At 38.0% G+C, this 12,986-nt stretch overlaps 1 pseudogene; it reads right to left on the bottom strand.

Moving 5' to 3' along the window:
• Positions 1-12,986, bottom strand: part of LOC103413470 (kinesin-like protein KIN-14B) — a 34,369-nt pseudogene that overhangs the window by 11,429 nt on the left and 9,954 nt on the right.

Below are 12,986 nucleotides of genomic sequence, written 5' to 3'. Positions count from 1 at the left end.
AGGGCTTTGGCAATAGATGGAGGAAATGGATGCAGGGTTGTCTAAGTTCCGCAAATTTCTCAATTTTGATCAATGGGAGGCCTAGAGGAAAATTTAAAGCTTCAAGAGGTTTGAGACAAGGTGACCCACTATCACCTCTTCTTTTCACCTTATTAGTTGATGTCTTGAGTAGATTGTTGGAGAAGGCCCAAGAGAATAATCTGATCAAAGGTTTGTGCATTGGGCAAGAAAAGGTGGAGATTTCGCATCTTCAATTTGCTGATGACATCATTTTTTTCTTGGCGGGGGCTGAGGAAGTTTGGAACAATTTATTAGAGTTGCTCAATTTATTTTGTAGTGTTTCAGGTTTGAAAATTAACAAAGCAAGGTGTTCTTTGGCTGGAATAAACTCAGATTGTGAGAAAATTAAAAGGATGGCAGATTCTTGGGGTTGTGAGGTGGGTAGCTGGCCAGTAAAGTATTTGGGTCTTCCTCTTGGGGGAAGGCCAAGAGCACTTACGTTTTGGGATCCAGTTGTAGAAAAGATGGAAAAAAGACTTCAAAGTTGGAAGAAGGCATTCTTATCCAAAGGTGGTAGATTAACTTTGATTCAATCTGTTTTGGGAAGTTTGCCAATTTACTACATGTCTTTGTTCAAAATTCCTTGCGGGGGTGATTGGACGGCTGGAAAAACTAATGAAAGGGTTTCTTTGGGAAGGGGTAGAGGAAGGAAAGAAAAAACATTTGGTGAAATGGGAGGTAGTTATTAAAAGTAAGGAGGAAGGGGGTTTAGGTGTGGGGAATTTGAGGAAACGGAATGAAGCGTTACTGGCTAAGTGGTTGTGGAGATTCCCAATGGAATCAAATTCTCTCTGGCAGAAGGTGATAAGAAGCAAGTACGGGTTGCAGGATAATGGGTGGGATGCAAATCCTTCGCTGTGTGTTTCATGTCGTAGCCCTCGGAAAGATATTTTGTTTGGTCTTCAATCGTTCCTAGAGTGCTGCAAGTTTGAGGTGGGCAGCGGGGAGAGGGTGAGGTTTTGGGAGGATGGTTGGTTCGAAGGAGGACCATTGAAAGAGCAATATCCTAGATTATTCTTGTTATCAAGAATGCACAACCAGAGCATTTCAAGTTTTATGGATTTTTCTCTTCATTCTTTGAGCTGGAATTTTGACTTCAGAAGAAATTTGAATGAGTTGGAGATAGCAGAGGCGGCTAGGTTATTACAGAAGGTGGAAAATGTTCGTTTGATTCAATCAAGAGCGAATAACTGAAGATGGAAACTAGACTTATCAGGATTGTTCACTTGCAAATCCTATAGCTCTTTCTTGAGCAACAATGGAACAGTGCAACATTTTCCACCCTTCTCTCAGATTTGGAAATCAATAGCTCCTCCGAAGGTCAAAGTTCTTGTGTGGTTAGTGGCTACTGGGAAGGTCAACACTTGTGATCAAGTTCAAAGGCGAAAGCCTTTTATTTGTATTTCTCCCCATTGGTGCAGTTTGTGTAAATCTGAGGAGGAGAGTGTTAATCATATTTTTCTCCATTGTTCTTCGTCAATACAGTTGTGGTGGAAATTGGTTCAGGAAGTTAGAGTTAGTTGGGTCATTCCAAAAGGGTTGTTTCGAGCTTCAAAGCACCAATTTTGAGGCTTTAGGAAAGGGGAGGAAAGCTAAAGCCTTGCGGGGCTGTTTGGTTTTAACAGTTTTTTGGAACATTTGGTTGGAGCGTAACAGAAGAGTTTTTGAGGATTATAATGGAGTGGGGGTAGCAGAACTATTGGCTAGAGTAAGATACTGGGTAGCCCTCTGGGCATCAGTTTCGAATGAGTTCAGGGATTATTCTCTTTCTCATATAGTGTGGGATATGTCAGCAGCCATAAAATGATTTTGGTTGAGGTTATGTTGTAATTAGATCTATTTGAGAGGTCTTAGCTAGCTTTGCTACATGGTGGATTTCTTATCCACTATTTCGTAGTTCTTGTTTTTATTTTATTAATGGGTTATCGTTTCTTCTCAAAAAAAAAAAAAAAAAAAAAATGGCAGTGACATTTTCTCATGGACTTCTGTTAACCAGAATGGTGTGGCTCTTTCCACAGCTGAAGCTGAGTATGTAAGTGCATCAGAAGCTACTACACAAGTAGTTCGGCTTAGATTTGTTCTGGAGGATTTGGAGAAGTGCAAACAGATGCAACTCCACTTTAATATGAACAATACTTTTTGCGATTGTAAAGACAAGAAATCCAGTTTTCCACCAGAGATCAAAGCATATTACTCACAAATATCACTACATCATAAATGCATTGCAGGAAAACATTATCAACTTGGTTTACCGGAAGTCAGAGGACCAATTGGCAGAAATCTTCACCAAAGCTCTGCCAAATGATCGATTTTATTATCTCAGAGGTTTACTTGGAGTGAAGTCAGCTAAACTTAAAAGCTTAGAAGTGAGTCTTGAAATATAAGCACTTGAGCTGATTTCTTCACCCTCAAGCTTGTCAGAATTGTTAGTATTTGTTTTTAAAGTGTTTAGAATAAATGGTTGAGATTAGACTAGCTCATAGGCTAGATTTCCGCCAGCTGTCATACCAGTTGTGCTCGTTAAATTGTACAAAGCGCACATGAGTGTTAGAGAGCAAGTTGTTCGTGTGAGTGCTTTTGTAACGGCCACTTGTACTCTCTCTCTTATTCTCATTCTTTGAACTGAATCCAAGAGGAGCAATGTACTCCCTTTGCTGCCTTCATCATCTTCTTCAATTTCTTGTCAAATTAATCCAAATTTCATCAAGTCAAGCCCTAATTGAAACTACAAAACACTAACAAAGGTCACTTATTAACAATTATTTAAGAAGCTTTTTGTGTAGTGCTCACCACAACCATAAAAAAATTAAACAAAAAACAAGAACCTTTGTTAGCAAGACTTTCTCCACATCAAGAAAGGTGAAATGTTGAACATCAACGCTTAATACTCACTTTAAAATAAGTAATCAGTGATGACACCGTATTCAATTAAGCATAATATCAAGATATGCCAGTATGGTGTCAAACACAAATGAAAAGATAAATTAAATAACCAAGCATACCAGCATTAAAAGCTTATTTGCTCCATCCGAAATCGCAGCAAGGCTGTCATGCTGCTCAGGATCAAAGTCATTCAAGGCAGACGTAAGATATTCTCCAGCAGGGGTTGTCTTGACTTTCTCCACACTAGATTTCACCCAACAGTACCCTCAGTCTCATCTGCAGCAAGTGCGATTGATGAAGAAACAATATCCATCGAGTGTCCTCTACTATCATTCCTGTTTTAAATTATTGAAAGCGAAAGTTTGATAAACAAGCTTTTTCTTTTAGGAATTGAGGGATGAAGAAAAATAACATACAAAACACATTAAACATAAAGTTTTGCAAAAGTCTTACCTCACAAGGTCCCGAGACTGAACATTTAGCCGCCCTTTGGATAATGGACTTGACAACTGAAAATACACACCCACACATATTAGAAATCTGTTATGATACACTTAACAAACCATAGAAGTAGAATTGCTTAAATACCACAAATGAGATAAGGAAGCAGCTTATTAACTGACAATGCATTGTGATAGGACACCACACTTATCCAAACTCATAAACTTTTCATCGAAATTTGCTCTCTTAAACTTTTCCACTCACAAATGGCATCGCAATAAAGAACAATCAATACCATATGACCATATGAAACTGCTACAATAGTCGGGAATGCTAACTGAAAAAAAATAAATAAATAAATAAAAAAATCATCCCAAAATCTTCAAGTGTTTTTATAACAATAAACACCCAGAATTACATCTAACCACCTGCACTCCTTTGGGTTTCCATGAATTACCGAATCAAGGAGAACACTGAATGCACCAATGAGCACCCAAGAATGTAGCAGATACTTAAAATATCACGTAAAACAATCAGACGAACAAATATACAATTATATTGTGAAAGCACACAACCACATCAAAAGTGGGACTAACAGAAATTACCTTTGGTGAGCCAGCCAAAGATGTTTTCTCTGTCAATCTATCAAATAACTTTTCATTTTCTTCATGCAACCTCTGGTGTGAGAGAGAGGGAGAGACAGAGGGAGGGAGGGGGAGACAGAGAGACAGAGAGCATTAACCATATAAAAATGGGCATATCAATTGAGAATGGGAAAATAGATTCAGAAGAGATGATATTTTATGCTGGTATGCAAAAACAATGACTTGGTACGAGACTAACTCATTGTGGAAGAACCTCGTCATAACATAACTTTTTGCTCCCAATGAATGTACCTTTGGTTTTTTAAAATGACAAATTAAGTCAACATTATTTGAAAAAGATCAAGATAAAATCATGACATTGGTACTTAACCAGTCTAGTTTATACTAGTTTTTGCAGTCTAATGGTCTTCATCTTAACAGCATTGTTCACATTTCACAATAATGTAGCATGAATACTGTTCATGTGGCACTTGCCACTAGCAGTTTCTTAGTGAGGTCATTTTGGGTCTATAAATATCAAAATTTTCCTTTGATGGAGTGTCATTATAAGTTAAATTCAAAATGTTAAAATCTAATCTATTGTCTATGCATAGGTTTGTGAACTCCTCGTTTGTATGAGAAATGAAAATTGGATTACAGATAGGATAGATAACAGACGTTCATGCATATGTACAAATCATTAAGTTGCAACCATTATTCTAGAAACAGAAATCATGGAATTATGGTAGAATAGCACACCTCAATTAATGCATCACGCTTTTTAAGCTCCTCTTCCAAATTCGTAGTTACTGGAGAATCCATGCCATCTCCCATTGCCTTGGAATTTGATAGAATTGCAGACCCTGGATCCAAGACTAATGGTGACTGATCTTCACTGGAATGGAGGGCTTCAATGAGTTTGGACTCGATGCTTTTAATTTTGGCCTGTATCGAACAGTTAATGTTGGGCAAGATCATGTGGTGCAAAATGCAAGGAAAAGTTCCTTGGTTAGGAAGTATAAATGGGAAACCTTCATACTATAACATACGTCCTCCAGACTTCAACCATTTAATAATGCGACATAATGAAACCTCAAAACCTGATCAATTCACTTGACAATGTAAAGGTGTGATAGTCACTTTAATGAAGAACCACAGCACAGAATAATTAATTGCTCATATGAAGAGTGCTACGAAGAAAATGTCATTATTTCTTCTTCTTTTTTCACGTACTTCGGTACTTGTCACATAAAAAATGAGTCTTGGAAAATCTTCAGTCCACACATAACTAAATTTCAAGCCTGCACTATGTGCAGATAGATTTTTTAAACTTAACTTATCGATTCTGTTCTGTTCTGTGACACAATTCATACGCTTGCATGCTAAACAAAGAAGATTACAATGTCTATTCAGCATGGACTCCTTGTTACATCTTTCCTGTTATCACGCTGATATGACATAGATGGGTATGCTTATCGCTGTGGCCCTGTGGGCCATTCTTTTGAAAAATCATCTGAAAACATGTAACTCTATTCTTGAGAGCACACTGGCATCAGAAAAGTATGCAGCACGGATTACTCTAAAAATATGAATGTGTACAGTAGTTCCTGAAATATGGTCTACAGTAAATTCCTGAAATATTTTAACAGAACCAACTCCGCCTGTGTAAGTTTATCTTACGTTGCCGGTCCCAAGCCCAGATAAAGGAGGAGGGGAAGGGCGTCAGGTAGTCAACAGCCGGCACTCCTAGGTTACGTCGAATCCTTATGAAAATGAATCCAGAGCGAAATCGCGCTAAAGCTAGGGCGTCACCCGTAAGGGGCGCGCTGTGTGGCCCGAGCACAATGATAAGTGAGCAAGGGTCGTTGTATCTCCAACGGCACCCAGATGCAGTGTTAAATGAGCAAGGGGGTCATAGAAACTTCTTTTTGAACGACTCCACTCAAAGTTGTTTGGAAGCATATGCTCCTATCAACTTTACACAGGACACAAAAAAAGTACTTTGACCCTATTAGACAGGAGAGGGTGAAGAAGTTAGGACAGAAGGGTAGAGTTCAAGAGAGTAGGATGCGTTTAGGAACGTGGAATATAGGAACCTTAACGGGAAAATCTATGAAAGTAGTGGAAGTTATGGTGAGGAGAAGGATAAGTATTATCTACCTACAAAAAACTAAGTGCGTTGGTCTTAAGGCAAAGGATCTAAAAAACTAAGGTTTTAAACTTTGTTATTCGGGCACAAATAGAACAAGAAACGGTGTTGGCATCATCGTGGACAAGACCTTGACACAAGATGTTATAGATATCAAAAGGGTAGGAGATAAAATTATGGCAATCAAGATTGTAATAGGACAAGAACTCATCAATGTAATTAGTGCGTACGCACCTCAAGTAGGGTTGGATACGAGTTTGAAGGAGAAATTTTGGGAAGATCTTGGAGACTTGGTGCAAGGAATTGCTCAAACGGAGAAGGTATTTATAGGAGGAAATTTAAATGGACACGTGGGCAAGGAGACAGGCAACTATAGAGGTTTTCATGGTGGCATGGTGGCCATGGTTTTGGGGAGAGAAACGAGGATGGGGAAGCCATCTTGGATTTTGCAATGGCATATGATCTCTTCTAAGCCAACACTTTCTTTAAGAAGAGAGAAGAATATGTGATCACCTACAAGAATGGGTCGTCAAAAACACAAATAGATTTTCTTCTAAAGAGGAAAGGGGATCGTATAACTTGTAAGGATTGCAAAGTTTTACCGGGAGAGAGCTTGGCTAATCAACATCGCTTGTTGGTGATGGATGTACATATCAAAAGAGAGAGAAAAAACAAGACCTGGAAGTGCCAAGGACTAGATGGTGGAATCTAAAAGGAGAAAAACAAGCCTTTTTCAAAGAGAAAGTAATCACCCAATGCATGTGGGATAGAGAGGGGGAAGCTAGCCAAATGTGGGATTCCATGGCTAGTTGTATTCGAAAAGTAGCAAAAGAGGTATTAGGAGAGTCCAAGCGCTTTGCCCCACATCAAAAGGAATCTTGGTGATGGAATGAGGAGGTACAAACAAAGGTGAAGGCTAAGAAGGAATGTTGTAAAGCCTTATACAAGGATAGGACCAATGAAAATGGTGAAAGGTATAGAATAGCGAAGCAGGAGACAAAGAAAGTTGTGTGATAAGCTAAGCTAGTAGCTTATGACGATATGTATAAGCGACTAGATATCAAAGAATAAGAGTTGGATATCTATAAACTAGCTAGAGCAAGGGAAAAGAAGACAAGGGACCTAAACGAAGTGAGGTGCATCAAGAATGAGGATGGGAAGGTTCTTGCTACAGAGAACGCGATCAAAGACAGATGAAGAGGTTATTTTCATAATTTTTTCAATGAAGGACATGAAAGGAGTACTTCTTTGAGGGAGTTGAGTAACTCAGAAGAGTGTAGAAACTACTCCTTTTACTGCCAAATCAGAAAGAAAGAAGTGGTTGTAGCTTTGAAAATGATGAAGCATAGAAAAGCAGTGGGCCCAGATGATATACCGATCGAAGTATGGAAAGTCTTGGGAGAGACAAGTATAGTATGGCTCATAGACCTTTTCAATAGGATTTTGAAAACAAAGAAGATGCCAAATGAGTGGCGAAAGAGCACTTTGGTGCCTATCTACAAGAATAAGGGTGACGTACAAAACTGCATGAACTATAGGGGTATTAAGCTAATGAGTCATACAATAAAGCTCTGGGAGAGAGTCATTGAGCATAGATTGAGGCAAGAGACACGGGTTCCGAACAACCAATTCGGGTTCATGTCAGGGCGCTCAACCATGGAGGCAACTATCTCTTACGAAGATTGATGGAAAGATATAGAGATAGGAAAAATGATTTACACATGATCTTTATAGATTTGGAAAAAGCGTATGATAGGATCTCAAGAGACATTCTTTGGAGGATTTTATAGAAGAAAGGAGTACGAGTAGCATATATCCAAGCTATAAAGGATATGTATGATGGAGCAAAGACTGTCGTAAAAACTCATGAAGGACAAACCAAAAACTTCCCCATAATTGTAGGGTTACATCAAGGCTCATCCTTAAGTCCTTACCTTTTTGCATTGGTAATTGATGAGTTAACGGGACATATTCAAGATGATATTCCTTGGTGTATGCTTTTCGCAGATGATATAATGGTGATAGATGAAACTCAAGAAGGGATAAATGCGAAGCTTAACCCTTGGAGAGAAGTGTTGGAATCTAAAGGTCTTCGCCTAAGCCGATCAAAGACAGAATATATGGAGTGCAAGTTCAGTGCAAATGGAGGCCTAAATGAGTTGGGTGACGATCGAAGATCAGGAAGTACCAAAGAATGACCGCTTTCGCTACCTAGAATCTATCTTGCAAAAGAACGGAGAATTAGATGGAGACCTTATCCATAGAATACAAGCTGGATGGATGAAGTGAAAGAGTGCATCCGGCATGTTGTGTGACTGTCGTATGCCACTGAAGCTCAAGGGAAAATTTTATAGGACGGCAATAAGGCCGGCAATGCTGTATGGCACGGAATGTTGGGCGATGAAGCATCAACACGTACATAAAATGGGTGTAGCGGAGATGAGGATGCTTTGTTGGATATGTGGGCACACAAGAAAGGATAAGATTAGGAATGAGGATATCCAAGGTGAAGTAGGAGTAGCTGAAATTGAGGAAAAGATGAGAGAAAATTGGTTACGGTGGTTTGGACATATGCAAAGAAGGCCTACTAACGCTCCGGATAGAAGATACGACTACGGGACAAAGGTCTAGGGCCGAAGGGGTAGAGGAAGACCTAGGAAAACTTTGGAAGAGACTCTAAGAAAAGATTTAGAGTACTTGGATCTAACAAAGGACATGACACAAAACCGAGCGCAATAGCGTTCTAGAATTCATATAGCCGACCCCACTTAGTGGGAAAAGGCTTTGTTGTTGTTGTTGTATTTTAACAGAACCATTGAACCCTAAAACATATAAATGAGAAGATTAATCAGACACATGACCAACCTGCAAGGCCTGGATTGTAGAATCTCGTTGTTCTATCTGCACTTTCTGATCTTGTTCTAATTGTAACAGTTGAGCTACTTGATTTCTAAGCTGTGCATTTTGCTCCTTTTCTATCTTTTGCTTATCTGCAAGCATTATATTCTCTGACTGCATCAAATGGGAATATTAAACCAGTTTAGAACCATGCTTACCAGACAAAACCACATTATCATTGTTGACAAGGAAAATTTATGAAAGAAAAGACAGAAAACCACTAAATTAGACTACTAGCAACTCTGGAGAATTCATTAATTGTAGTATAAATAGAAGCCGTATATCCAACAGCTTCAGCAAGGTAGACACTTTAAATTGTCTTACATTTCGAACATATTCAAAGTACACAGGAAGAAATTTTACCGACTTCCAATAACATGCAAGTAAACATGAACGCTGTATCAAACTCAGGAAGTTATAAAACCTTTAAATCTAACTGTAACATATAAGAAACTTTCCACGCCTTCTGCACTTCATTGAAGAGCAGGACACACTGATCATTTGCATCCTTGAGTATATTTTTAAGTCCCAAAATCTCTTGTTTCAGGTCTTGACTTTCTTTTTCCTTTTCATACAACTCCTTACGTGCATCATTTGCCTACAAGAATCATCACAATTAAAATTCAGCAGAAAATAGTTCATAATCTTGCTCATCACAATGCCTTAACCAGCACAAACTCGCAAGTAGATTTCCTTGAAGTGCCGAAGTGATTGTTAACTCAGCAAGTTTCTATTAGAGGCTCCGTGCTTCAATTATTAGAAAGATTTTTTTGTTATTGTTTTACTATTAGTATTTCTATTCTATTTCCTTGCTTTGCTGTGTAATCATGACAAAGAAAGAAAAAGAAAAAGAAAACTCATAAACTGAGAGAGAGAGAGAGAACTTACGATATCTCTCCATTTCTTTATCGTATCTCGATTCCCAAGGCTTAGAACAGCATTTCGAGCTCTAGAAGAGAAATTGAGAGATGATAATGTCTCCGACAAATTCAAGGAATTTGGAACGACATTAACAATCATCAGAGTTTTTGAACTTCCACCTATAGAATTTTTTGTTTGTTTGTTTCAGTAAGCAATCAAAGCCATATTTTCAACAAGACCAATGAAAGAAAGTCAATAAAAATCAACTGTACATGTTACCAAATGGTAATTCAATCATACAGGAGAAAATGCGGTAATGGATACAACTCAATCACAAGTACCCATGACCATGAGGCAGTTATAACAAATTGTTCATTATTACTTTTCCTTTCATCTTAGAATTGCATGTCCAAAATCAGGACTAACATAAACAATGAAAAGGATTTAATACCTAGTGAGTCTGCAAGTACTTTGGTAAGCATTTCATAAGGTATACAAGACATCTCCCAACCTACATGCACAGCGTCAAAAGGCAGAATTATTTAAGTACAGGACGGCACGAGTAAACATAGATGGCACAAGATAACAGATTGGCATAAGCAGGACAACAGGAAGTTGATATATTGTTACGATTGACATAAAGTATGACCACATATGTATTCGTATCCCGAATTTGTATAAATGAAACACAGCTGATCACATGCTAAGAATGATGCACAATTGCACAATGAAAATCATATACTGCTCATAAGTACAAAACCAATGTGAACCATCCTTTAAATTATAGGCAACCTGAAAGAAGCCGAAACTTATTAAGTTAAAAAATAAAAAAAATAAAAAAAATAAAAACAGATAAGCCATCGTAACATACGCTGAAAGTGATTTCATAACATGCAGCAAGTCCGTCACACACTCACTACTCTCATCTTCGACAATTAATCCTTCACTTCCAGCCAAGTCAACTAGAGAGAGCTTGCTGTATGTATTTTCTCCAGTGATCAAATTGTTATAATATATATGTATCCTGATGATCCTGGCAATAGTGAAACAAGAATCTACTTTAAGATAAATTAAGTGCTGAGCAGTTGTGACACATACACAAGCATACATGCAAAAGCAATTGACAACGTATACTGAACTTCTTTATCTAGCTTCGCAACTTATTTCAAAATGGTCTACTTATTTTTGTTATTCCTTTCAACTTTTATGACCCCTAAAAATGGGCAGTCCAGTGGCTTTTGTGAAGTTTTGAGTACATGCATAACTTCTATCTCATAGACTACAATCAGTCAGTAAAAGGAAACTACCTAGTCAGGGTTAGGCAACCTGATTTTAGCTTCTAGCCATGTCAACAATTAATTTATATAACTTTGTTCAAAAGATGAAATATTTTTACATAATAAAACCTGTACAGCAAAGTGGTGGGAAGTAATTCACCAAGAGCAGAAGAGAAAAGAACAAAAATCTAGGGTAAATTACATAAAACTACCTCAACTATTGGGTAATTAACAGTTTCATACCTCGTCTTTAAAATGTTTCAATATCATACCTTATCTTCGAATTTGTTGCAATGTCATACGTACCTTCCGTCAGTTGTCTGTCAATTCCTCTATTAAATGCTGACGTGACTTGAGACGGGGCCCACTTTCTATTAAAAATTATTAAAATTATAATTTATCCTTAAAAAAATTAAAAAAAAACCAGATCCCGTCTTCCCCGACACCCCCTTCCCTGCAACCCCTTTCTTCCCCCTCTCGTCGTCCCCAAACCCACCGCGCACTCATCCTCCACCTCCTCCTCCGCATCAACACTCACCAAATACACAGAGTGTTGATTTCTTCAACAAAGGAGGCCCTGCAAATTTATAAACCATAATTTCTGATTTTTAAGCTACAAAAACCTGGTTCCACTTTGAAATTTTTGATCTCTCTCTCTCTCTCTCTCTCTCTCTCTCTCGTATGTGACGAGACCCAGTCGCGGTTACATGGCGCCGGAGTTTCAGGATGGGTGCGGAGGAGGAGGTGGAGGATGGGTGCAAGGGTGGGTGTGAGGGTGGGTGCGGAGGAGGAGGTGGAGGATGGGTGCGTGGTGGGTTTGGGGAAGACAGGAGGGTGAAGAAAGGGGTGGGTTTGGGGAAGACGGGATCTGGGTTGCAGGGAAAGGGAGTTGGGGAAGACGGGATCTGGTTTTTTTTTTTTTTTTTTTTTAAAGGTTAAATTATAATTTTAATAAATTTTTAATAGAAAGTGGGCCCCGTCTCAAGTCACGTCAGCATTTAATAGAGGAATTGACAGACAACTGACGGAAGGTACGTATGACATTGCAACAAATTCGAAGATAAGGTATGATATTGAAACATTTTAAAGACGAGGTATGAAACTATTAATGACCCAATAGTTGAGGTAGTTTTATGTAATTTACCCTAAAATGAACAATCTACATATAGCCATCACTAGACAACCCCATATCAATTTATCACTTTTTCCACCCCGAAAACCTTTAACTTAATTTGAATTAACTATATAGCCATTAAAAGAATTTAAGTAGATTTGAAGTAACCCAAAAAGTTATGTAGCCATTACATGTATTTTATGAGATGAAATTGAACAAACAAGTTCAAGTTGTTATTAAATCAAGATTGTCCTTTCAATCATAAGAAACAAAAATCACTTTGATGAATTGAGTGATCGCTAAAAAGTGATTAGATCAAACTGTTAAGCAAAAATTCAGGAATTCTCATAATTTAAAAATAAATAAATAAATCATTTACAGTTTTAGCATGGTGTTCTTATTCAGTAATGTGAAGGGACTCCTTTTAAGAGAAAGGTACAGCTTACTTTTTAACTACCAAAAGTATGACCTTACAGTAAATACTAGCAATATAAAAAATGTATGGAAGTTTGAGACTTTGAGGTAAAATTTTGGAACATACAAATGAGAAACATTGAACTTTGATGGCTTATTTCCTCGGCTCTGAAATGCAGCTTTTAATGCTTTAGAGAAGTCCAGTGGGTTATCAACTTTTTCCTGCACAAGTTCTACAAAGGATTCTGGTGATCCCATGCGAATCTTTGGTAGACCATCTCCTGATTCTGAAAGTAAATCCCTTA

This window comes from Malus domestica, chromosome 15 (assembly GCF_042453785.1).
Source record: "Malus domestica chromosome 15, GDT2T_hap1".
Taxonomy (NCBI): domain Eukaryota; kingdom Viridiplantae; phylum Streptophyta; class Magnoliopsida; order Rosales; family Rosaceae; genus Malus; species Malus domestica.
The sequence above is the reverse complement of the archived record's forward strand: the minus strand, read 5'-3'. Positions and strand labels throughout refer to the sequence as shown.